Here is a 24552-nt window from a genome sequence, read left to right on the forward strand (position 1 = left end):
ATTCATGAAAATCTTACAGCATGCTATGTTTACATATATCTTACTACTTTAGAAATTTCATTGAATTTTCATTTCTATTTCTAGTAGTTTCTGTGTTATTTTTGCAATCTGGTCTTATTATTGTTAAATCAAAATTAAATATGAGCTTAATGTGAAAATTTGCAAAACTCATCCAGTAAGCTATATACATTCCTATCTTGCTGCTGTAGAAATTTCGACTTATTTCGAATTCGTTTACAATAATTTCACTTGTAAAATCACTCTTATGGTATAAGACTGATGAAATTCATTGAAAATATGAAATTAATTAAAAATCATCACAAAGCTTCTAAAGAACCTTAAAATTCTGTCACATATTAATTCCTTAATCCATCGAAACAGAAATTTTAGGATTTTTAGATTTCCTTGGAAAAATGGCCAGTACATCCATAATCGTATCCCAATTGCAACTGATCTTTGACAATTTGAATATTTAAGCTATAGCATGTTCTTGGCTCCGAGGTTACTGTCCACGGAAATCCTGAGATATGCCAGGCAATAAGGTGCTATAACCTAAGTATTAAATTGCACAAGGAAAGAGCGCACGATTCCCTCCCTTGGATGCCATTCAAGGCCGAAATTGGTGAACCCTAGAACCATTGGTATTCCTTAAATGTCCAGAAACCGAAAATCATCGAAATCTGAAATTAATTAACTTCAAGGATTGCAATCGATTCATCTTGTGTCTCTCGGAATTGTTGGATTACGGTTTCCGTCATAAGAACCATTAGAGCCCAATTTAGGAACACTGGTGTCGTGTCTTGTCCTAAGTTTTAGGGAGTCTTAGGTTTTAAGGAGTCCTAGAGTTAGGAGTCCAGCCTCATCACGGACGTTTGCTATGGATAGCAACCGTGCCATACGTCTAGTTACACTAGTCACCCAATCTTTCCCTAGGACAAGCCTAGTAAACTAGGATGTAGGCTAATCTGCATTGGTCTAAGGAACGACTTGCATTTAGATAAGAATCATATAGCATCTTAGATGAAATCCTAGGATAATAAAATCCTCAACTTGAATTAAAATAATTTCTCTTAAAACTGTTGAAACAGTCAATCCCGTCTAGGTCGGTGTCTTAGTTGAGTTAGGCATAAGTAGCTTAGCTTAGGTACACCGAACTACATGGAAAAAAACTACCAAGAAGAGGTAAAGACATATGACAATGACGAAAGAACTACTTTATATTACTCATGCAGGACACTTGCAAAATATCGACAGATTCCGCGCACCTGAAGAGGAACAACAATTATGGAAACCTCTATCGATTGGAGGGCTAGGATCAGGCTATATCGATTGGAGGGCTAGGATCAACCTATGGAAATGATTTTACCGGTACAACCGATTGATGTTGTGTTCCATCACATGGACGGTTTGGATCAACCTATAATCCTCTATAGATCGGAGGGTTCAGATCAACCTATGAAAATTATTTTTGGGGCACAACATATGTAGGCAGTGGCCCATCTAATGGACGGTTTGGATCATCCTATGGTACAGGTGTGGGACCCGATCCCGCAAGAGGGGTGCGGCGCGAGCCGCCACGCTCTCTCTTTGTCTCTCGTACCCACGCGATTGGCGTGTGCTTTTTGTTATTGATTTTAATTACTCAACCAAGCAGGCAGCAACCAAGCCATATGATGCAAACAAACGTGCAACCCAGTACCCATAAGGGCAAGGGTAAGCCGCCGAGCCTAGCAAGGTTTTAATTCATCTTTTTCGTGAACTTGGGATCACTAAGGTAATCCGAATTCCACGCAAAAGAGAGTGACAGAGTCGCCACCTAGATGAGGGATCTAGGACCCATAATTGACCAGAAATCTAGACTCGTTACCTGGTTACGAGAATGGAAGGTATGAGGAGTTACCACCACATGCACCATTCATGCCCGATAATTGGTCTTCAATTCCAAAAGTTAACTCTTTTGAATTTCTTTTAAATGGCTCATTTAACTCTATATTAATGTGCGAACTACATGACATGCATCCTAAGATCTAATTTAAGTGTAATTCCTAAATGTGTATCTTGATTTTCGTAATTTGTTTGAATTCAATCTATGTGAAAGTTCTCCTAAAATTCTAATTTCATGGAAAGTCCTAAGTGATTTAATTACTTTTAATTTAAGGATTAATGTACAAAACCCCACCACTTATGTGTGGAGCCGACTCGGGCTTGGTATGCCACTGAAGTATCCAAGTTGCCTACGTATCCCAGCCTCACTGGAATCAGAGTCGATCGTAGTTCGGTGCACCTAAACTAAGCTACTTATGCCTAACTCATCTAGGACACCGATCTAGACTGGATTGACTGTTTCAACAGTTTAAGAGAGATTATTTAGTTCAAGTTGAGTAGCTTTTATTATCCTATGACTCTATCAAAGAAGTTATATGGTCCTATCTATGTGCAAGACATCCCTTTGACTAATGCAGGTGAACCTACATCCTAGGTAACTAGACTTGTCCTATGAAAAAAAAAGGTGACTAGTGTAACTAGATCTATTGGCACGGTTGCTATCCATAGCAAACGACCGTGATGAGGCTGGACTCCTAATTTTAGGACTCCCTAAAACCTAGGACACAACGAGACGTAAGTGTTCCTAAGGGGTCCTAAAGGTTCCTACGATAGGAGACCGTAATCCAACGGCTCCTAAGACGCGGATCGAGTTTATTCGATTTGTTCAACTTAATGATTTTTGATTTTTGAGGATTTTCGATTCCTAAACATCTAAGGAATACCAAAGGCTCTATGGTTCACAAGTTTCGGCCTCGACTCGCAACCATGGAAGGGAATCGTGCTCTCAACCCTTGTATAATTTAGCACGTAAGTTATAGTATCTTATTGCCTCGCATATTTCTCAGTATTTCCGTGGACAGTGAACCTCGGAGCCAATAACATACTATAATTTACGCACTCCAATTATGCAGGATTAATCACAATTAGTATACGATTACGGTTGCGATCTCGGCAGTTGAACTATCGCGGTATAGCAAATTTACAATGGAGATCTATGAATCCTAAGGTTTTTGTTTAAAACAAGTTAGGGATTAAATGTATGATGTAAAGTTAAGATTTGTTGGAAGTTTTTACTGACTTTTGTGTTGATTTACTATTAAATTATGATTTATTAACATTAAGACCAGATTGCTAGGATTACATAGAAATCCTAAGTAATCAAACCCCAAATCAGCTGAAACTTTACCAATAACAAGATATGGATGATTGTGGCTTAGTGGGAAAATTTCATGAATTATCATTAGGATTTGATATCAATTTCTGATTTTTCAAAATTTAAATCAGATTATAGATTAACACATCAACTTGTAGCATATCAATTTAAATTAATCCAAACTTTCACAGAAAGATAATCATGAGATTAGACTACTGTATGACTTTCATGAACTTTTATTACGATTTGATGCCAATTGAAATTCACACAAAAATTGGATGAAACCAAAGAATTACTTAAAAAGCAAACCTAATAATATCCTAAAATCAAATAAAAAATTCCAGTAGATATATAAGATTATAAAATTTTCTATCAAAATTTCAAAACTTAAAAATTAAATCTCCTCCATAAAATCGATTTTTAAATAGAAAAGGGGAATTTGTTTCCTAGAAATTGAAACCCATTTATTAAAATAAATTACAAAACCATATTAAAACTTTGCAAAACCAATTTAAATTTTTTATCTAACATTCCAGTAACCTAAGTTACTAGTTTTTAAAGAAAAATTTCAAAAATTTACTAATTTAATAAGAAAAAGAATTACGACACGTAAAACGAAAAAGCGATTAGAAAACAAATAAAAAAACCTTTTTTCAAAAAAAATATTTCATGAAAAATTCAATTTATTATTGAAAATTAATTCTGTGGAAGTTCATCAATTTTTAAAATATTTTGATATTTATTAAAAATGGCCAAAATTTAAAATAATTTAAAACCGGATTAAACAAATTCAAAAAAATCCGAATATTTTTGGGTATTCTGAAAATCAAAACATTACTTTGGAAATAAGATTTCACAAATTTTAGACATGGTTTGATATACTTTTGGATTCGTTCATCAAGAAATAACCCCTTTCAGGGTTATTGTTTGAAAAATAGAATGAAAATTAAAACGGCCAAACCGTGATTGGAAATTAAGTTTCCAGTAGTATTTTATTTTATAGAAATCCAAAAAAATATCAGTTTTTAAAGAAACCCACGTTTTCTAACAAGAAGTTTATGGTATCATTTAAAGCCGTACTCAGTTTTCTAACCCACGTTTTTAAATATCATTTAAAGCCGAACTACTAAGGGATTTTCTTTGTTTATGGTATTTCAGGTTTATATTGGGGAATTCCGAGGAAAATATGCTAAGAGGATGAAATTTTACGAAAAAATTACAATTTTGGAACAATCTAAGTAGAAAATTGTGTGTGGGTTCCAACCTTGGATGGTCAAGATCAAAGAAGAAAATCAATTATTCCAAAAAGAAGTTAAAAAAAATAAAAATAAAAAAAATAAAAAAATAAAAAAATAAAAACGTGGGACCCACTTAGAATTGCAAGCTTGTTCTCTACACAACAGCAGCCCACGTGTTCTCATATGGAAAATAGTAATTTCTAATTATTATTATTACAACCATATACATGCAATATAAGTGGGACCCACCATGGAAGAAAATATATTGTTTCCAAAGTTTCCATTCATGTTCCCACACCAAAGTCAAAAAAAAAAAAATAACCTTTTTTGGAGGCCTCTCTCTCTCTCTCTCCCTTCTTTCCTTGGTCATCAATGATGGCTGGTCATGGTCATCTATGGTGGTTGGTCATGGTCATCCATGGTGGCTACCAATACCACACATGTTTAAATTTTAGTCATTTGTGATGGCTATTAAAAATGTATTTTTATCTCAAATAGTATTCCTATATGTAGCTATAAATATGGCTTGTATTCTGAAAAACAAAAGGAGAAGAGGGAGGGAGAGAAAAAAAGAAGAACCAAGGTGGCTCATCTAATAAAAATTCTTCTTCCAATCACTCCCTCTATCAACAGTGAGAGAAACAAAAATAAAAAAGAAAAAAGAAAGAGAAAGCGAAAGACGGCGGAGCGGATCGGTGGCGGCGGGATTTTTTGTTTTCAGATTTGTTTTTTTGACTCTTGGATTGGGCGGAGATCTTCACCACAGGTAGGTACACTGTTCCGATTTTTTCCGAATTTTTCCGAAAATCGTGTTTTAAAAATAGAAAACTCTTCAAAAACATCTTTTTGACGAAGAAAAATAAATTATATACTAAATAGAGTCCAAAATTAATGAAATTTCGTGGGAAAATAATATGGTACTGATTCATTTTACCATGAATTTGTAAAGATTTTTGGAGTTTATTTGGTATATTATTTAATGCTTTCTTCGAAAATAATCAGATTTTGTGAGAATTTGTAATAACATCAGATCACCATTAAAATTCTCCCCATTTTTGCATTATACTTAAATTTTATCTTTCTTGTTTCTGTAAAATTTTCAAATGATTTGGATCTTGTTTTATATGGGATGTAGTGTTAACTTATAATCTGGTCTGAAACTTGACAAATTCGACATTGGTGGTAAATAATCTTTAAAATTCATGAAATTCTTACAGCATGCTATTTTTATTCATATCTTATTTCTGTAGAAATTTCATGGAATTTAAATTTCTATTTCTTGTAGTTTCTGTGTTAATTTTGCAATCTGGTCATTTAATTGTTAAATCAAGATTAAATATGAATTTAACGTAAAAATCTGCAAAACTCATCCAGTAAGCTACATACATTCCCATCTTGCTGCTGTAGAAATTTCAACTCATTTCGAATTCGTTTGCAATAATTTCACTTGTAAAATCACTCATATGCTTAAAATTGATAAAATCCATTGAAAATTCGAAATTAATTAAAAATCATTGTGAAAATTTCCAAAGAACCTTAAATTCTGTCACATGTTCACTCCTTAATCTATTGAAACAGAAATTTTAGGATCTTTAGATTTCCCTGAAAAAATGGCCAGTGCATCCATAATCGTATCCCAATTGCAACCGATTTTTGACAATTTGAATATTTAAGCTATAGCATGCTATTGGCTCCGAGGTTACTGTCCACGGAAATCCTGAGATTTGCCAGGAAATAAAATGCTATAACCTAAGTACTAAATTGCACAAGGAAAGAACGCACGATTCCCTCCCTTGGATGCCATTCTGGGCCGAAATTGGTGAACCCTAGAACCGTTGGTATTCCTTAAATGTCCAGAAAATGAAAATCCTCAAAATCTGAAATTCGTTAACTCCAAGAACTGAAATCGATTCATCTTGTGTCTCTCGGAACTGTTGGATCACGGTTTCCGTCATAAGAACCATTAGAGCCCAATTTAGGAACACCGGTGTCGTGCCGTGTCCTAGGTTTTAGGGAGTCCTAGAGTTAGGAGTCCAGCCTCATCACGGACGCTTGCTATGAATAGCAACCGTGCCATAAGTCTAGTTACACTAGTCGCCCAATCCTTCCTTAAGACAAGCCCAGTAAACTAGGATGTAGGCTAACATGCATTAGTCTAAGGAACAACTTGCATTTAGATAAGATTCATATAGCATCTTAGATGAAATCCTAGGATAATAAAATCTTCAACTTGAATTAAATAACTTCTCCTAAAACTGTTGAAACAGTCAATCCCGTCTAGGTCGGTGTCTTAGTTGAGTTAGGCATAAGTAGCTTAGCTTAGGTTCACCGAACTACGTCGACTCTGATCCCAGTGAGGCTTGGGTACGTAGGCAGCTTGGATGTCTGATGACATACCATCCGCGAGTCGGCACCACAACAAATTGTGGTGTTTTGTATATTAATTTTCTTGTAAATGCTTAATCAAATCATTTAGAGCTTTCCATGAAATTAGAATTCTAGGAGAACTTTCACTTAGATTGAATCCAGACAAATTAATAAATCAAGATACACATTTAGGATTCACATTGAAATTAGATCATAGGATGCATGTCACTTAGTTCGCACATTAACATAGAGTTGAATGAGCCATTTAAAATAAATTTAAAAGAGTTAGCTTTTGGAATCGAAGACCGATTATCGGGCATGAATGGTGCATGTGGCGGATAACTCCCCATACCTTCCATTCTCGTAACCAGGTAGCGAGTCTAGATTTCTGGTTAATTTCGGGTCCTAGATCCCACATCTAGGTGGCGACTCTGTCAGTCTCTTTCGTGTGGAATTCGGATTGCCTTAGTGATCCCAAGTTCACATGAAAGACGAATTCAAATCAATAATTAAATGCACACGCCAATCGCGTGGATACGGGAGACCAAGAGAGAGAGCGCGGCGGCTCGCGCCCCACCCCTCTCGCGGGATCGGGTACCACACTTCCGTTTTGGCAACCAAGAAATGTGTCCCACCTTTGAAGAATGGTGTGCCTTATTGGAATATCCTGTGGATGGCCCTCTAGTGAAGCCGTCCTGTGTACCAGATTATCATCCTTTGTTCCTTCGCTTGATGAATAATCCAGATGAATCCATGAACTCTTTCATGAAAGGCCAAGAAGTGTCCATGCAACAACTGATTGACATTTACCCTCCTATTGGACACATTGGTGCTGTTGATATTCAAAAAGCCCGACGGCGCGCTTTGAGATTCTGCTCCTTTGCTAGGTTCCTCACTGTCCAGCCTTCTCGCTTTGCGTCAGCTGTTCTTCTGGACCTCGTTGATCAAATGGATCGTGGCGCCAATCCAATTCCTACTATGCTTACAGAAACCTTCAATGGATTGGATGATATGGCTCGCCTTCGTGCCAGCTCAGGTCCAGGCTCTTATGTTCGCTCTTTCGTTGGGTCTTTCTCAGGATGTCCTGCTTTACTTCAGGTGTGGTTGTGCCACAAGCTAAAAATCGCAGCTCCTGTACATTTCGATCATACGTTATACACCTTCAGTGAATGGCATCATGATGTTTCTTTCGATCACAAAAACGATTGGGTTGAATGGTTAAATTCTCGCCAAGAAGATCAGATTTATTGGCAAATCCCTGGAATCCAAGAAGCCGTCTTCAACACTGGAGAAGCTAACTACGTTCGCCTTCTTGGTCTCAAAAAGACTTCCTTTTATGTTCCTGCCAGGATCCTGCGTCAGTATGGAAGGGAGCAATCTATTGTGCCTCCCCTTCGTCATTTCTATCCGCCTGAGGATCTCAAGCCAAAGATTATCAAAGCCGTTTCATCTGCTTGGGATGTCAAAATCATCAAGCCTTTAAAAGAGTCAGCTGAGCAAGATTGTCGTCCAAAGAAGAAGTCTAAAAAGAATGCTTAGTTCCATGTTTAATCTTATCCGTTTATCTTTGAAAGAATGAACCCTGTACTCAAGCTTTAATGATTGATCAATAAAGTTCAACTTTCTCTCTCATTATCCTAGTCTATGCATGCATCATTGTTTACTTCTTTCCGTGATTTTAAAATGTGTCTTTCAAATATTTCAGGGAAGTAAACATCATAGCTAACCCTACTACTCCTTGGGTTCGGGTCTCTTCGCAATTGGAGAGGAAATCTGTATCCCCGCCACCTTCTCTAAGAACCCCAACATCTCCTTCTTTCCCGTCCTCATCCTCACCAATGGCAGACAGCCAAGATGGTCTTCCACCCGCTGCTATTACCGATACTCTTACCTTGATTCTCCAACAGCTTCAAGAACTCAAAGAAGAGAACCGAGTTATCAAGGCTCAGCTTTCTGAGAAGTTGGGACCGTCGTTGTCCAAGGATAAAGGGCCTATGCACCAAGCAGCTACTTCAGCAACACCTGCCCAGCCAGTGTTCATCACTATCCCTGATAAAGCCGAAGAAGATTTGGAAAAAGAGCAGTATAGCGAGGATCTCAGTAGGCCTTCTCAGTCCATGGTTGATAAGACTGTTATGGAGAAATTAGAAAGTCTTACCAGGAAAGTTCAGGACATCCAGTTTCAAGACCAGGGTGGTTTTAATCCAAGTGACCTTACACTGTTTCCCGAAATCCGTCTCCCTGCCAATTTTCAAATGCCAGATTTCGACAAATATGATGGTGTGGGTTGTCCAATCACACATTTGCAAATGTTCACCATCATGTGTCAGCCTCAAGGCTTATCTCCTGAGCAAATGGCTCAATTGTTCCCAGTTTCCCTAACCAAGGTTGCTAGGAGATGGTTCATGGCCCTAGACAAGACTCGTTATAGGACATCGGTGAGCAATTCATCAGGCAATTCAAATATGATGATGGGACAGAAATCACTAGAAAGGATTTAGAGAGAACTAAGCAAGACTCGAGGGAATCCTTTCTGATTTTTGTGAAAAGATGGAGGAGACTAGCAGCTCAGATGATGGAGCGCCCTTCTGAGGAAGAGCAGGTTCAAATAATCATGAAAAATATTTCCCCCCAACTCCAGTATCACATGTCATTGCAATATTATCCAGACTTCAAGCATTTCATTGTGGCAGGCACCCAGATAGAGGAGGCTATGGCTCAAGGTGTACTCAACCGTAGCAACCCAAACCCCAGAGATTTTAAAAAATCCCCGCCAGCCCAAGTCAGTAGTATCTCTCGTTCTAATGCTCAGCCCTCTAAATCCCAAGAACCTTTAGTGATGGACTATGCTCAACCCGCGACCGCACCTCGGCAACAAACCCGGGTAGAATTTACCCCTCTTCCCATTCCATCTTCAGAGGTGCTTAACCAGTGTCTTGCTTCAGGTCGCATAACCCTACCTGCCATCCGGCCTCCCCCCAATCCTCTACCTGCAAATTGGCGAGCTGACCTACACTGTGAGTACCACAGAGGTCCTGGTCATCTTACTGACAACTGCATTGCCTTGAAATATAGAATCCAGAAACTCATTGATGAGAAAGTCATTGCATTCCAGCCAAGACCCAATGTCACCCAAAACCCGCTACCTGGTCATGCAAATCCTCCTGCTGCCGTTAATGCCATAATCATAGGAGATCCTGAGTTTGACCCTCTCACCCTCATATGTGCGTTAGAACCCGTTTCTAAACCCCAAATCATCTTCTGTGATGAATCAAACCCAAGAGAGTCAGTACCTCCCTTGGTAATCACCTACGAGCCACAAGTCCCTCGAATTATCACTTATGATGAGCCTGAATTGGATGAAGTCAGACATGTGACAAGGGGCGGAAGAATTTTCAAACCTGCTGAATTGAGAGTCGAAAATCCAGGGGCATTGGCTCGAGGAGAGGAGCCGCAATATGTGAAAGATCCAGATGATGAAGTTGTGCAGCAGTTGAAGAAAACTCAGGCTGTTATATCTGTATGGGGATTATTGATAGCATCAAAGAAACACAGAGAGGCTGTGTTAAAAGAATTGAATACCACACAGGTATCCTCAGAGATATCTCCGGAGCAACTGGCTGAAGTTGTTGCTATAACCCAGGCCACCAGGGCCATTAGTTTCTCAGATCAGGAGCTGCCTCCTCAAGGTCGGAATCATGCTAGAGCTCTTCATGTCACTATTGTCTGTGGAGGTAAGAAAGTACCATCTGTGTTGGTAGATAACGGATCCGCCTTGAATGTGTGTCCATTGAGAACTGCCATTACCTTGGGTTTCGGTCCCACTGATTTTGCCGAATCAACCCTTGGTATCCTCGCATATGACAACACCTGCAGAAATGTGGTCGGAGTCCTCACCACCAAGATCGTTATAGGCAGTCAAGAATTTGAGGTTGAGTTTCAAGTTATTGATATCAAAGCCTCGTTCAATATGCTTCTAGGACGTCCCTGGTTGCATAAGGAAGGTGCTGTTGCTTCAACCCTTCACCAAAAACTGAAGTTCATCAAAGATGGGAAGTTGTTCACTGTCAGAGGTGACGAAGAGCCAGAAATAGGGCAGATAATAGGAGAAACCTTGATCCTTCCAGTTGCAAGAGCAGAAGACTACAACTTGAATGGTTTCGCGTTCGACGTTGCTGCTATTTCCTATGAAGAGGCCTCTCGGGAGGAGTTGTATTTACCTTTTGCTATCAGTCCTGTGGTTGCCAAGATGATGAGAAAAATGAATTACTTTCCTGGTATGAATTTGGGCCGTGATCCAAGCAAGGCATCTCACTGGCTCCCAATCAAAGCAAACCATGGAATTTTCGGTCTTGGATATGTACCTACTGAGGAGGAGGAAGAAGCCATGGAAGAATTGTTGAAATTGAAGGAAGAAATCCGCCACACAGGAAGGGTACTCCCAATGGCTCCATATTCCTTATCAATGAATGGTCACTTTATCAAAGAAGGCGAGACTTCTCCATACTATGGGTTCTCTGAACCATGGTATGACTCAGTGACAGGGATCATGATACCCGATTTTGAAATATTCAGAGGCCTTGCTCTCCCAGAAACAGAACCGCCGATATATTATGTTGAGAAAGCTGTTGAGGACTGGTTAGTCTACCTTGAGCCAGATGTGCTGGGATCTTTGTTTGAAGAAAATGTGCCTGATGTTGATTACTATTTTGAAGAACAAGAAGAGACAGATTGTGAAGATGTGCTGGTGGCAGTTATTTAGAGTAATGATACCTTTACTGAACCTCAGAGTCAGATTGCACCTGCAACAGAAAATCTTTCAAACTGGAGTTCTGATGTTTTTCTATCTTATTTTATTGCTAAGTCAAGTCTAGTCAAGTCGATTGAATCAGTGTCAGTGCCTAGTCCAGGCGAGTCATTTTCTGAGTTTATTTACTATGTGAATCCTGAGCCTGTTCAGGATGAGTCCAATGATAATGATGTAATTTCTTTCAATTCAATGAAATCTGATTCTCAGTATGTCTCTGTGTTTGCTTCTGACTTTAATAATAATAACACTCCCTCCTCAGACGAGGAAGAAGGGATCGACGAAACTCCCCTTGAATTGCAGCATATGCTCAAACAAGAGGAGGAGCGCCGAGCCCAGCCTCTTAAAGATGAAATCGAAATTATAAACATCGGAACAGAAGATTTAATACAGGAAATACGAATTGGAAATACTCTATCCTCTGAAGAGCGCGATGAATTAATAAACCTACTTAAGGAATATAAAGAAGTTTTTGCCAAAGATATGCCCGGGTTGAGCGAAGACATTGTTCTGCACAAGCTACCTTTGTTACATGGGATTAAACCTAAAAAGCAGAAGCTAAGGAGAATGAAGCCCATGCGGGTCTTGAAAGTAGAAGAAGAGGTTACTAAGCAGTTGAATGCTGGATTTCTACAAGTGGTAGAACATCCAGAATGGCTCGCAAATATAGTACCTGTACCGAAGAAAGATGGAAAGCTGAGAATGTGTGTAGATTTCAGGGATTTGAACAAGGCAAGTCCAAAAGATGATTTCCCTCTACCACATATTGATATCCTGGTAGACAATAGGGCCGGGCATGAATTACTATCTTTCATGGATGGTTTCTCGGGCTACAATCAAATCAAGATGGCACCCGAGGACATGGCTAAAACCTCATTCATTACACAATGGGGGACATATTGCTATCGGGTAATGCCATTCGGCCTAAAGAATGCTGGTGCAACATACCAAAGAGCAGCTACAGCCTTACTCCACGACATGATACATAGAGAAGTCAAAGTTTATGTCGATGATATGATTGTAAAAGCCAAGGAAAGGAGAGATCATATCCCGAACCTTAAGAAGTTCTTTGAAAGAATACTCAAATACCAGCTTCGCCTGAATCCTAGCAAGTGTGTATTCGGGGTTACCTCTGGTAAGTTGCTTGGATTCATGGTGAGTCAAAGGGGCATAGAAGTAGATCCTCAGAAGATTAAGGCTATCCAGGAGATGTCGTCGCCTAAAACCGAGAAGGAAATTCGGGGATTCCTAGGAAGGATACAGTTCCTAAGACGATTCATTGCTCATCTTACATCAACTTGTGAACCTATCTTTAAGCTCCTAAAGAAAAATACTTCCAAAGAATGGACGAAGGAATGTCAACAGGCCTTTGAGAAGATAAAACAAAGTTTGGCTGAACCAACGATAGTAGCACCAGTAATACCGGGGCATCCATTGCTGCTTTACTTATCAGTAATAGAAACTACCATGGGTTGTATGTTAGCACAGCAAGATCCAGAAACTAAGTATGAAAAGGCTGTATATTATCTTAGCAAGAAGATGTTGGAGTATGAACAGAAGTATACTGTCCTAGAAAAAACTTGCTTAGCCTTGGTTTGGGCTACTCAGCGACTCATGCATTACCTTTTATCACATAAGGTCTTGCTTTTGTCAAGGATGGATCCTCTGAAGTATCTCTTTGAAAAACCAGCCCTGACAGGTAGGACTGCCAGATGGTTATTGTTGTTGTCGGAGTTCGACATCACCCATGTAACCCAAAAATCAGTAAATGGCCGAGCCATTACTGAGCAATTGGCGGAAGCACCCCGAGAAGAAAATCAGCCTTTGATATCTCATTTCCTTGGAATTCGTATAAATACGGTATTCCATTATCTTCGAGTCCATACAACTATGGTCTCTTATTCTCTTTGAGCATCACACAAATGTGATATCTCATTTCCTTAGAATCCGTATAAATATGGTATTCCATTCTCTTCGAGTCCATACAACTATGGTCTCTTATTCTCTTTGAGCATCACACAAATGTGATATCTCATTTCCGTGGAATCCGTATAAATATGGTATTCCATTCTCTTCGAGTCCATACAACTATGGTCTCTTCTTCTCTTTGAGCATCATACAAATGTGATATCTCATTTCCTTGGAATCCGTATAAATACGGTATTTCATTCTCTCCGAGTCCATACAACTATGGTCTCTTATTCTCTTTGAGCATCACACAAATGTGATATCTCATTTCCTTGGAATCCGTATAAATATGGTATTCCATTCTCTTCGAGTCCATACAACTATGGTCTCTTATTCTCTTTGAGCATCACACAAATGTGATATCTCATTTCCGTGGAATCGGTATAAATATGGTATTCCATTCTCTTCGAGTCCATACAACTATGGTCTCTTATTCTCTTTGAGCATCACACAAATGTGATATCTCATTTCCTTGGAATCCGATTAAAAACGGTATTTCATTCTCTCCGAGTTCATACAACTATGGTCTCTTATTCTCTTTGAGCATCACACAAATGTGATATCTCATTTCCTTGGAATTCGTATAAATATGGTATTCCATTCTCTTCGAGTCCATACAACTATGGTCTCTTATTCTCTTTGAGCATCACACAAATGTGATATCTTATTTCCTTGGAATTCGTATAAATATGGTATTCCATTCTCTTCGAGTCCATACAACTATGGTCTCTTATTCTCTTTGAGCATCACACAAATGTGATATCTCATTTCCTTGGAATCCGTATAAATACGGTATTTTATTCTCTTCGAGTCCATACAACTATGGTCTCTTATTCTCTTTGAGCATCACACAAATGTGATATCTCATTTTCTTGGAATCAGTATAAATACGGTATTTCATTCTCTCCGAGTCCATACAACTATGGTCTCTTATTCTCTTTGAGCATCATACAAATGTGATATCTCATTTCCTTGGAATCCGTATAAATATGGTATTCCATTCTCTTCGAGTCCATACAACTATGGTCTCTTATTCTCTTTGAGCATCACACAAATGTGATATCTCATTTCCTTGAGCTCCGTATAAATACGGTATTTCATTCTCTTCGAGCCCATACAACTATGGTATCTTATCGTCTTGAAGCATCATATAAATGTGATGTCTCATTTCTCTCCGAATATCCATTTGAAAATGGTATCCCATTCTTTCGTTGCCCGTTCAAAAACGGCGCCGCATCGTAATCATCTTTTGTTCTGGATTGCAAGATTTTTGCACCCAGAGTAAATTTGATTCTCCGTATTCTAAACTGCCATCTCATGGTGTTTAGAGTAAATGATGATAGACGTTCAAATTGTAGGATTCCAGCTAGGGTCTTGCATTATGTTAGGTTGCGTTGTGTCTAGGGAGTCTTTTGTCGGTCAAAGCTACGCAAAATGGCACTGTCACTTTTGCTTTGGAATTCGATGACTACGTCATCTCTACCAAAGAGGGGCATCTGTAGATACCCCCATTTTGCTCCGCTCTAATCAACAAAGAAATTAATGTTTTGCTATCAGTCTTTTTCAGTGTTTTCTATTCCCGTGTCTACTCCCTATGTTTTCTCGATCTTTTCAATTATTTCTGCCGTGTTTCGCATTTTTCCGGCAAATGTTGAGAAGACTTATTCAGAAAAATCCAAACCAGAGAGAATTTGGACTCATTTGGTGGGGTCGCATTGTGCATTTTTTTATTAGCTTTGGACCGAGTAAGTTGGCCTAGCTAAAGAGCATTCGAGTCATCTATAAAGGTCATTATGGTTGTCAAAGGTCAAATTTTACAGAAAAAAATAAGTTCGTCCGACACGGAATGGGGCCTACATTATGATGATCTAAGACACTCACTTGATGGACCATCAGTTGGATGGATTGGATCATCACAAAGTGTCAATTTTTAGAGGTACAATCTATTTATGCCATGGCCGATCCAATGGGCAATTCAGATCAAACCAAGGAAATAATTTGGGGCATAACCAATTTGGTTTTAACCCAATCTAATGAACTGCTTGGATCATCACATGAAAAATGATTTGTGGGCCCATCCCATATATATTGCGGCCTATCAATTGGACGGCCAAGATCAGCTTGTGACGATGAATTCGAGGAGTACGAATCATTTATACGGTATCCCATTGAGATGAATGGTTCGGATCATCCTATGAATGGTCTATAAGAAATGATTTATTGAGTATATCCCATTAATGACTCATTAATCGGGTGGTTTAGATCATCCTATGAAGTGGGAGAGAAGATTGTGCACTGTAAGGAAATAGCCAGCGTTTTTTTTTTTTAAAAAAAAAAAAACTTGAAATAGAAGGGAATAAATATATGGGACCCACTTGGGTACGTCTTTACTCAATAAGGATTGATTGCCCATTTGACACGAGCAACTACTTTGGGCAAGAGGAAAATTTGTAAGTTTTTTTTTTTTTTTTAAACATACCTTTCGGATTCCATATGCAATATCCTTCGAAGGTTCAATTGCCAAAGGTGATATTAATTAACTTAGACACTTGCCATTAAATTTCCTTTTTAAATCTTTTCAAAAAAACGAAATTATCAATTCCTGTATAGCATACGAGTGTGTCTGTTTCCAAAAGAAAAAAAATTGTTGAAGAAAAATTAGAAGAATTGCCATAATAGGATGGTCCATTAAAGAAATAAAAAAGAAAGAATCGGCAACTTTCCTGAGGGAGGAGTTTCTATAATAAGAGAAAAAAAAAAGAAGAAAAAAAGAGGAAGGTTACGGTGGCTCGGTTGGTTTTTTAGAGCAGAAGAAGACCACCAAAACAAAAAAAAAAGAGGAAAGGAAGCAAGCTCTCAACAAATCTGGCTCCCCATTAGAAGAGATAGAAAAAAAGAAAAGAAAAACAGAGGATCGTCTCTCTCGCTCACCCTCTCTCACGCTAAAAAACAGAGCACATTCGTCCATCTCCATCCCACTCTCACTCTCTCTGCCGTATCTCTCAACCTGCGGTATCTCTCAACCTCTCTATCTCTCTCGGATCTCTCCCCACCCCCTCTGGCCATCACTCTCGATCTCTCATTCTCTCTTTGTCTCTCTCATTCCCATCTTCTCTAAAAAAGAAAAGCAACCAAAAAAACAGAGTACCGTATTTACGGTTTCTCTATCCTTCTGTTTTCTCACTCTCCCAGGCTCTTCTACCTCCATCTCTGTCTCTCTCTCTGTCTCTCTTACTCTCCATTCTCCATCTCCATCTCTTCATCTCTCTGTCACTCTCACTCTCTCTATATCTCCCTATCACTCCCTCTCATTCACTCTCCCTATCACTCCCTCTCTGTTTCTCTCTCTCCTTCTCGGATTCTCACTCCCTCTCTATTTCTCTCGTTCTCTATTCATCTCTCTCTTTCTCTCCACAGTGAGAAAAATAAAAGAAAAAAACAAAGAAAAAGAGAAGGAAACTGAACGGATCGAGCGGCGGCGCGATTTTTGAATTTTTCGGCTTTTGGATTGGGCAAGGATCTCGACTACAGGTAGGTACACGATTCTCAGATTTTTCCAAGATTTTTTGGTATTTTTTATGTATTTTGCATGATTTTTAAGTATTTAATTGAATTTAATTCAATATTATATGTGTGAGCTAAAAATCATGATCTGCATGAGCGTTTCAAATCCGTTTCGTCCCGAAATTTAATACAATGTTCTACTTAAATAGACTAAAATAACTATCGGATCGGATCGGACATTGAATCAAAGGGTTTTGAAAATTTGAGTGAAGAGTGAAATTTTATTTAAAATAATGGCTGAGAAATTACGAAATTCGAAAAAATAGCAATCTCAGGATGATCTATTTTTTGGAATTTTAAAATTTTCTTGTGTTCATCATATCAGAACAAGATTAAAGGGCATTTTCCGGAGTCGTAATTTCCTCGAAAATCGTGTTTTAAAAATGGAAAACTCTTCAAAAATATATTTTCGACGAAGAAAAATAAAATATATACTAAACAGATTCAAAAAATAATGAAATTTCGTGGGAAAATAATATGATGCTGATACATTCTACTTTGAATTGTTGAGAATTTTTTCGTTTTGTTTGGTATATTATTTTATGCTTTCTTTGAAAATTATCATATTTTGTTAGAATTTTTACGGACATTAGATCACCGTTAAAATTCACAAGATTTTTACAGTAGTCATATTTTTTTTACTTCTTGTGTCTGTAAAATTTTCAATTCATTTGGATCTTGTTTCTTATGGGATGTGGTGTTAATTCATAATCTGGTCTGAAAATTGAAAAATCCGAAATTGATAGTAGATAGTTTCTAAAATTCATGAAAATCTTACAGCATGCTATGTTTACATATATCTTACTACTTTAGAAATTTCATTGAATTTTCATTTCTATTTCTAGTAGTTTCTGTGTTATTTTTGCAATCTGGTCTTATTATTGTTAAATCAAAATTAAATATGAGCTTAATGTGAAAATTTGCAAAACTCATCCAGTAAGCTATATACATTCCTATCTTGCTGCTGTAGAAATTTCGACTTATTTCGAATTCGTTTACAATAATTTCACTTGTAAAATCACTCTTATGGTATAAGACTGATGAAATTCATTGAAAATATGAAATTAATTAAAAATCATCACAAAGCTTCTAAAGAACCTTAAAATTCTGTCACATATTAATTCCTTAATCCATCGAAACAGAAATTTTAGGATTTTTAGATTTCCTTGGAAAAATGGCCAGTACATCCATAATCGTATCCCAATTGCAACTGATCTTTGACAATTTGAATATTTAAGCTATAGCATGTTCTTGGCTCCGAGGTTACTGTCCACGGAAATCCTGAGATATGCCAGGCAATAAGGTGCTATAACCTAAGTATTAAATTGCACAAGGAAAGAGCGCACGATTCCCTCCCTTGGATGCCATTCAAGGCCGAAATTGGTGAACCCTAGAACCATTGGTATTCCTTAAATGTCCAGAAACCGAAAATCATCGAAATCTGAAATTAATTAACTTCAAGGATTGCAATCGATTCATCTTGTGTCTCTCGGAATTGTTGGATTACGGTTTCCGTCATAAGAACCATTAGAGCCCAATTTAGGAACACTGGTGTCGTGTCTTGTCCTAAGTTTTAGGGAGTCTTAGGTTTTAAGGAGTCCTAGAGTTAGGAGTCCAGCCTCATCACGGACGTTTGCTATGGATAGCAACCGTGCCATACGTCTAGTTACACTAGTCACCCAATCTTTCCCTAGGACAAGCCTAGTAAACTAGGATGTAGGCTAATCTGCATTGGTCTAAGGAACGACTTGCATTTAGATAAGAATCATATAGCATCTTAGATGAAATCCTAGGATAATAAAATCCTCAACTTGAATTAAAATAATTTCTCTTAAAACTGTTGAAACAGTCAATCCCGTCTAGGTCGGTGTCTTAGTTGAGTTAGGCATAAGTAGCTTAGCTTAGGTACACCGAACTACATGGAAAAAAACTACCAAGAAGAGGTAAAGACATATGACAATGACGAAAGAACTACTTTATATTACTCATGCAGGACACTTGCAAAATATCGACAGATTCCGCGCACCTGAAGAGGAACAACAATTATGGAAACCTCTATCGATTGGAGGGCTAGGATCAGGCTATATCGATTGGAGGGCTAGGATCAACCTATGGAAATGATTTTACCGGTACAACCGATTGATGTTGTGTTCCATCACATGGACGGTTTGGATCAACCTATAATCCTCTATAGATCGGAGGGTTCAGATCAACCTATGAAAATTATTTTTGGGGCACAACATATGTAGGCAGTGGCCCATCTAATGGACGGTTTGGATCATCCTATGGTACAGGTGTGGGACCCGATCCCGCAAGAGGGGTGCGGCGCGAGCCGCCACGCTCTCTCTTTGTCTCTCGTACCCACGCGATTGGCGTGTGCTTTTTGTTATTGATTTTAATTACTCAACCAAGCAGGCAGCAACCAAGCCATATGATGCAAACAAACGTGCAACCCAGTACCCATAAGGGCAAGGGTAAGCCGCCGAGCCTAGCAAGGTTTTAATTCATCTTTTTCGTGAACTTGGGATCACTAAGGTAATCCGAATTCCACGCAAAAGAGAGTGACAGAGTCGCCACCTAGATGAGGGATCTAGGACCCATAATTGACCAGAAATCTAGACTCGTTACCTGGTTACGAGAATGGAAGGTATGAGGAGTTACCACCACATGCACCATTCATGCCCGATAATTGGTCTTCAATTCCAAAAGTTAACTCTTTTGAATTTCTTTTAAATGGCTCATTTAACTCTATATTAATGTGCGAACTACATGACATGCATCCTAAGATCTAATTTAAGTGTAATTCCTAAATGTGTATCTTGATTTTCGTAATTTGTTTGAATTCAATCTATGTGAAAGTTCTCCTAAAATTCTAATTTCATGGAAAGTCCTAAGTGATTTAATTACTTTTAATTTAAGGATTAATGTACAAAACCCCACCACTTATGTGTGGAGCCGACTCGGGCTTGGTATGCCACTGAAGTATCCAAGTTGCCTACGTATCCCAGCCTCACTGGAATCAGAGTCGATCGTAGTTCGGTGCACCTAAACTAAGCTACTTATGCCTAACTCATCTAGGACACCGATCTAGACTGGATTGACTGTTTCAACAGTTTAAGAGAGATTATTTAGTTCAAGTTGAGTAGCTTTTATTATCCTATGACTCTATCAAAGAAGTTATATGGTCCTATCTATGTGCAAGACATCCCTTTGACTAATGCAGGTGAACCTACATCCTAGGTAACTAGACTTGTCCTATGAAAAAAAAAGGTGACTAGTGTAACTAGATCTATTGGCACGGTTGCTATCCATAGCAAACGACCGTGATGAGGCTGGACTCCTAATTTTAGGACTCCCTAAAACCTAGGACACAACGAGACGTAAGTGTTCCTAAGGGGTCCTAAAGGTTCCTACGATAGGAGACCGTAATCCAACGGCTCCTAAGACGCGGATCGAGTTTATTCGATTTGTTCAACTTAATGATTTTTGATTTTTGAGGATTTTCGATTCCTAAACATCTAAGGAATACCAAAGGCTCTATGGTTCACAAGTTTCGGCCTCGACTCGCAACCATGGAAGGGAATCGTGCTCTCAACCCTTGTATAATTTAGCACGTAAGTTATAGTATCTTATTGCCTCGCATATTTCTCAGTATTTCCGTGGACAGTGAACCTCGGAGCCAATAACATACTATAATTTACGCACTCCAATTATGCAGGATTAATCACAATTAGTATACGATTACGGTTGCGATCTCGGCAGTTGAACTATCGCGGTATAGCAAATTTACAATGGAGATCTATGAATCCTAAGGTTTTTGTTTAAAACAAGTTAGGGATTAAATGTATGATGTAAAGTTAAGATTTGTTGGAAGTTTTTACTGACTTTTGTGTTGATTTACTATTAAATTATGATTTATTAACATTAAGACCAGATTGCTAGGATTACATAGAAATCCTAAGTAATCAAACCCCAAATCAGCTGAAACTTTACCAATAACAAGATATGGATGATTGTGGCTTAGTGGGAAAATTTCATGAATTATCATTAGGATTTGATATCAATTTCTGATTTTTCAAAATTTAAATCAGATTATAGATTAACACATCAACTTGTAGCATATCAATTTAAATTAATCCAAACTTTCACAGAAAGATAATCATGAGATTAGACTACTGTATGACTTTCATGAACTTTTATTACGATTTGATGCCAATTGAAATTCACACAAAAATTGGATGAAACCAAAGAATTACTTAAAAAGCAAACCTAATAATATCCTAAAATCAAATAAAAAATTCCAGTAGATATATAAGATTATAAAATTTTCTATCAAAATTTCAAAACTTAAAAATTAAATCTCCTCCATAAAATCGATTTTTAAATAGAAAAGGGGAATTTGTTTCCTAGAAATTGAAACCCATTTATTAAAATAAATTACAAAACCATATTAAAACTTTGCAAAACCAATTTAAATTTTTTATCTAACATTCCAGTAACCTAAGTTACTAGTTTTTAAAGAAAAATTTCAAAAATTTACTAATTTAATAAGAAAAAGAATTACGACACGTAAAACGAAAAAGCGATTAGAAAACAAATAAAAAAACCTTTTTTCAAAAAAAATATTTCATGAAAAATTCAATTTATTATTGAAAATTAATTCTGTGGAAGTTCATCAATTTTTAAAATATTTTGATATTTATTAAAAATGGCCAAAATTTAAAATAATTTAAAACCGGATTAAACAAATTCAAAAAAATCCGAATATTTTTGGGTATTCTGAAAATCAAAACATTACTTTGGAAATAAGATTTCACAAATTTTAGACATGGTTTGATATACTTTTGGATTCGTTCATCAAGAAATAACCCCTTTCAGGGTTATTGTTTGAAAAATAGAATGAAAATTAAAACGGCCAAACCGTGATTGGAAATTAAGTTTCCAGTAGTATTTTATTTTATAGAAATCCAAAAAAATATCAGTTTTTAAAGAAACCCACGTTTTCTAACACTTGCTTTGATAATCCGATTTAAATCCATATTGAATAAAAAACGAAAGAAAATCATTATTAAATGGAGAAAATTTATTTTTTTTGTGTAATTTTGAATTTTGAAAACTTATAATATATATTATAACATACTGGAATTTGAAGGAAAAATTCATTGATTTGATCTATCAAAAGTAAAACCCTAGCATGTTTTCTACTTTTGATATTACAAAGATAAAGATCCTACCGTTGATCGTGCTCCTTGTCTCTAGGGTGCGTAGATCCGAGGTATACGCTTTGTCGCACCCTTTTATATGATGAAGAAGATCCAAAGAACACTCCAAAGATCCTTGATGTGTGATTTGTTGAAGAAGAAATTTGTGAAGAACCCTTGAGAGATATGAACACACTTCAAGAGATAAGAAGTTTTTTTTTTTTTTGGAGGAGAGAGAAAAATGATGAATTTGGATTTTTTTTCAATCTTTTTCTAAGATTGTTTGCTTTGATTTTTATATAAAAAAGCTAGGATTAAGAGAAATAGTAGTTTCCAATGTGAGAGCTCTCTTTTTGGATTTTTTCCAATTTTCCCCTCTTGCTTTCTTTCTTTCTTGTTTCCAAATTGGATTTGATTCCAATCTTAATTTCTTGCCAATCAAGACATGCTATTCTTTATTCCACATTGCTTCTTTGGAAGAAAACCTTTTTAAGCAATCATTCCTCTTTTCATTCTTTTCTTTTTTTTATTCTTTTTATTTTTCTTTTAACAAATATGATGTCACCATTCTGACATCATCAAGGTTGGGTGCTCAACTCATGTGGGTCAGCCTTGTGGGGCGCCCACCATGGTGGTCGGCCCATATGGGTCATTTCACACGGGTTTCAGGTTTTTCTGTAAAAATTCAATAAAATCCAAGTGTTGGTTCAAGCTCCTTTATAGGTTGGTGATCCACAAGCTTTGGCCTTCATGATCTTCCTTTGTGTGTTCAATGCTTTGAGATGATTGTGTTAAGCTTCTCGTTGGTTGGTCCTCCAAGGTATGGTTTGTCCAAGTATGCTCTAGCTCCTTTATCCTTTGTTTGGTTTATCTTCAAACATAGGCTATCTGTGTGTGTTGGTGCTATCATGGATTAACCTGTGAATTTTCTGTACATAGCACAACACTCAAGGCAAATTATTAATCCATAAAAGACTAATTAATTTGTGTTTGTTAATCATCAAAATAAGGCGATTTAGTGAACCCATGGGGAACCCTTGGGCTAACAATCTCCCCCTTTTTTATGATGACAAACCAAATTGATTAGAGAGGTGGGAGGATCCTCTTATGAGGATTACATAAGCACGATGAGTGTGACTATTTCCCCTCAACATATGCATAAGTTATATTTAACAAATTATAGTACAAGAGTGCATATGATTATGGATCTAATCAATTACACAAATTCTCCCCCTTTTGGCATCGGCAAAAAGGGAAGGATAAACATTTAAGCATAATACATAAAGCATCAAAGGTTTTCAATGAAACTAGATGCTCCCCCCTAACTTCTTATCATGAATTATCAATTAAAATCAATGTATAGATGGCATGATAAGAGATAAACAACATAGGAAATGAATACACACAAGACTAATCAAGCCTATGTTGAGAAAACAAAGAGACATTCTAATTTTAGCACAAATTTTTTGGAGTATATCTTAGTATTTGAATAAACCTATTATTAATTTACCCTTTGACCCATAATACAAGAATAAAATCGCAAGTTAAAGTTTACTTTATACTTATCATGAAAGAAATAAATCAAGTTCAAATTATAGCATGATAAGCTCCCTTTTTTTTTGGAGAGAGATAAGCAAATTAAAGCACCACTAATGGGGAAATGTTATAATGGACAATTTGAGCATCTCACAATGATCCATATAAATATAGATATAGCAAGAATTAGCTCTCCCCCTGGTATTTGTCATTGGCATTATATAAACCTATGATTTAAGGCATGATATGACACAATAGGCCAAATATGTGTAAGAGAATAGATGGCCAATAAAGCTTATCATGGATATATAGAATGACTCACATTATAAGCACATGATAAGAGGAGATTTCATAGGAAATGGGATAATCATCTATAAGAGAGGTCCTATGAAAGAATTCTAGAGACTATGCAACATAGAACTCTATAATAGGAATACTTATGCTTGGAATATATGATAACATGTATGATTATTCAAGATAAGTCAAAGGCCTAAAGGATATAACACTAAGGTCTAGGCTATGGGCTTTTTGTCTATACAAAAAGAAAATGATACCAAAATAAGAACACAAGACAAGCTCAAAACAACACATATGGAACAACCATGCTCTAAATGAGTGTACTTCTCATATGATGAATGATATACACATTTAGAATCGTATGATAAGACATAA

The sequence above is a fragment of the Tasmannia lanceolata genome, unplaced genomic scaffold (genome assembly GCF_043159265.1).
Source record: "Tasmannia lanceolata isolate RefF3 unplaced genomic scaffold, GAP_Taslan_0.1 ptg000020l, whole genome shotgun sequence".
In the NCBI taxonomy this organism is placed as follows: domain Eukaryota; kingdom Viridiplantae; phylum Streptophyta; class Magnoliopsida; order Canellales; family Winteraceae; genus Tasmannia; species Tasmannia lanceolata.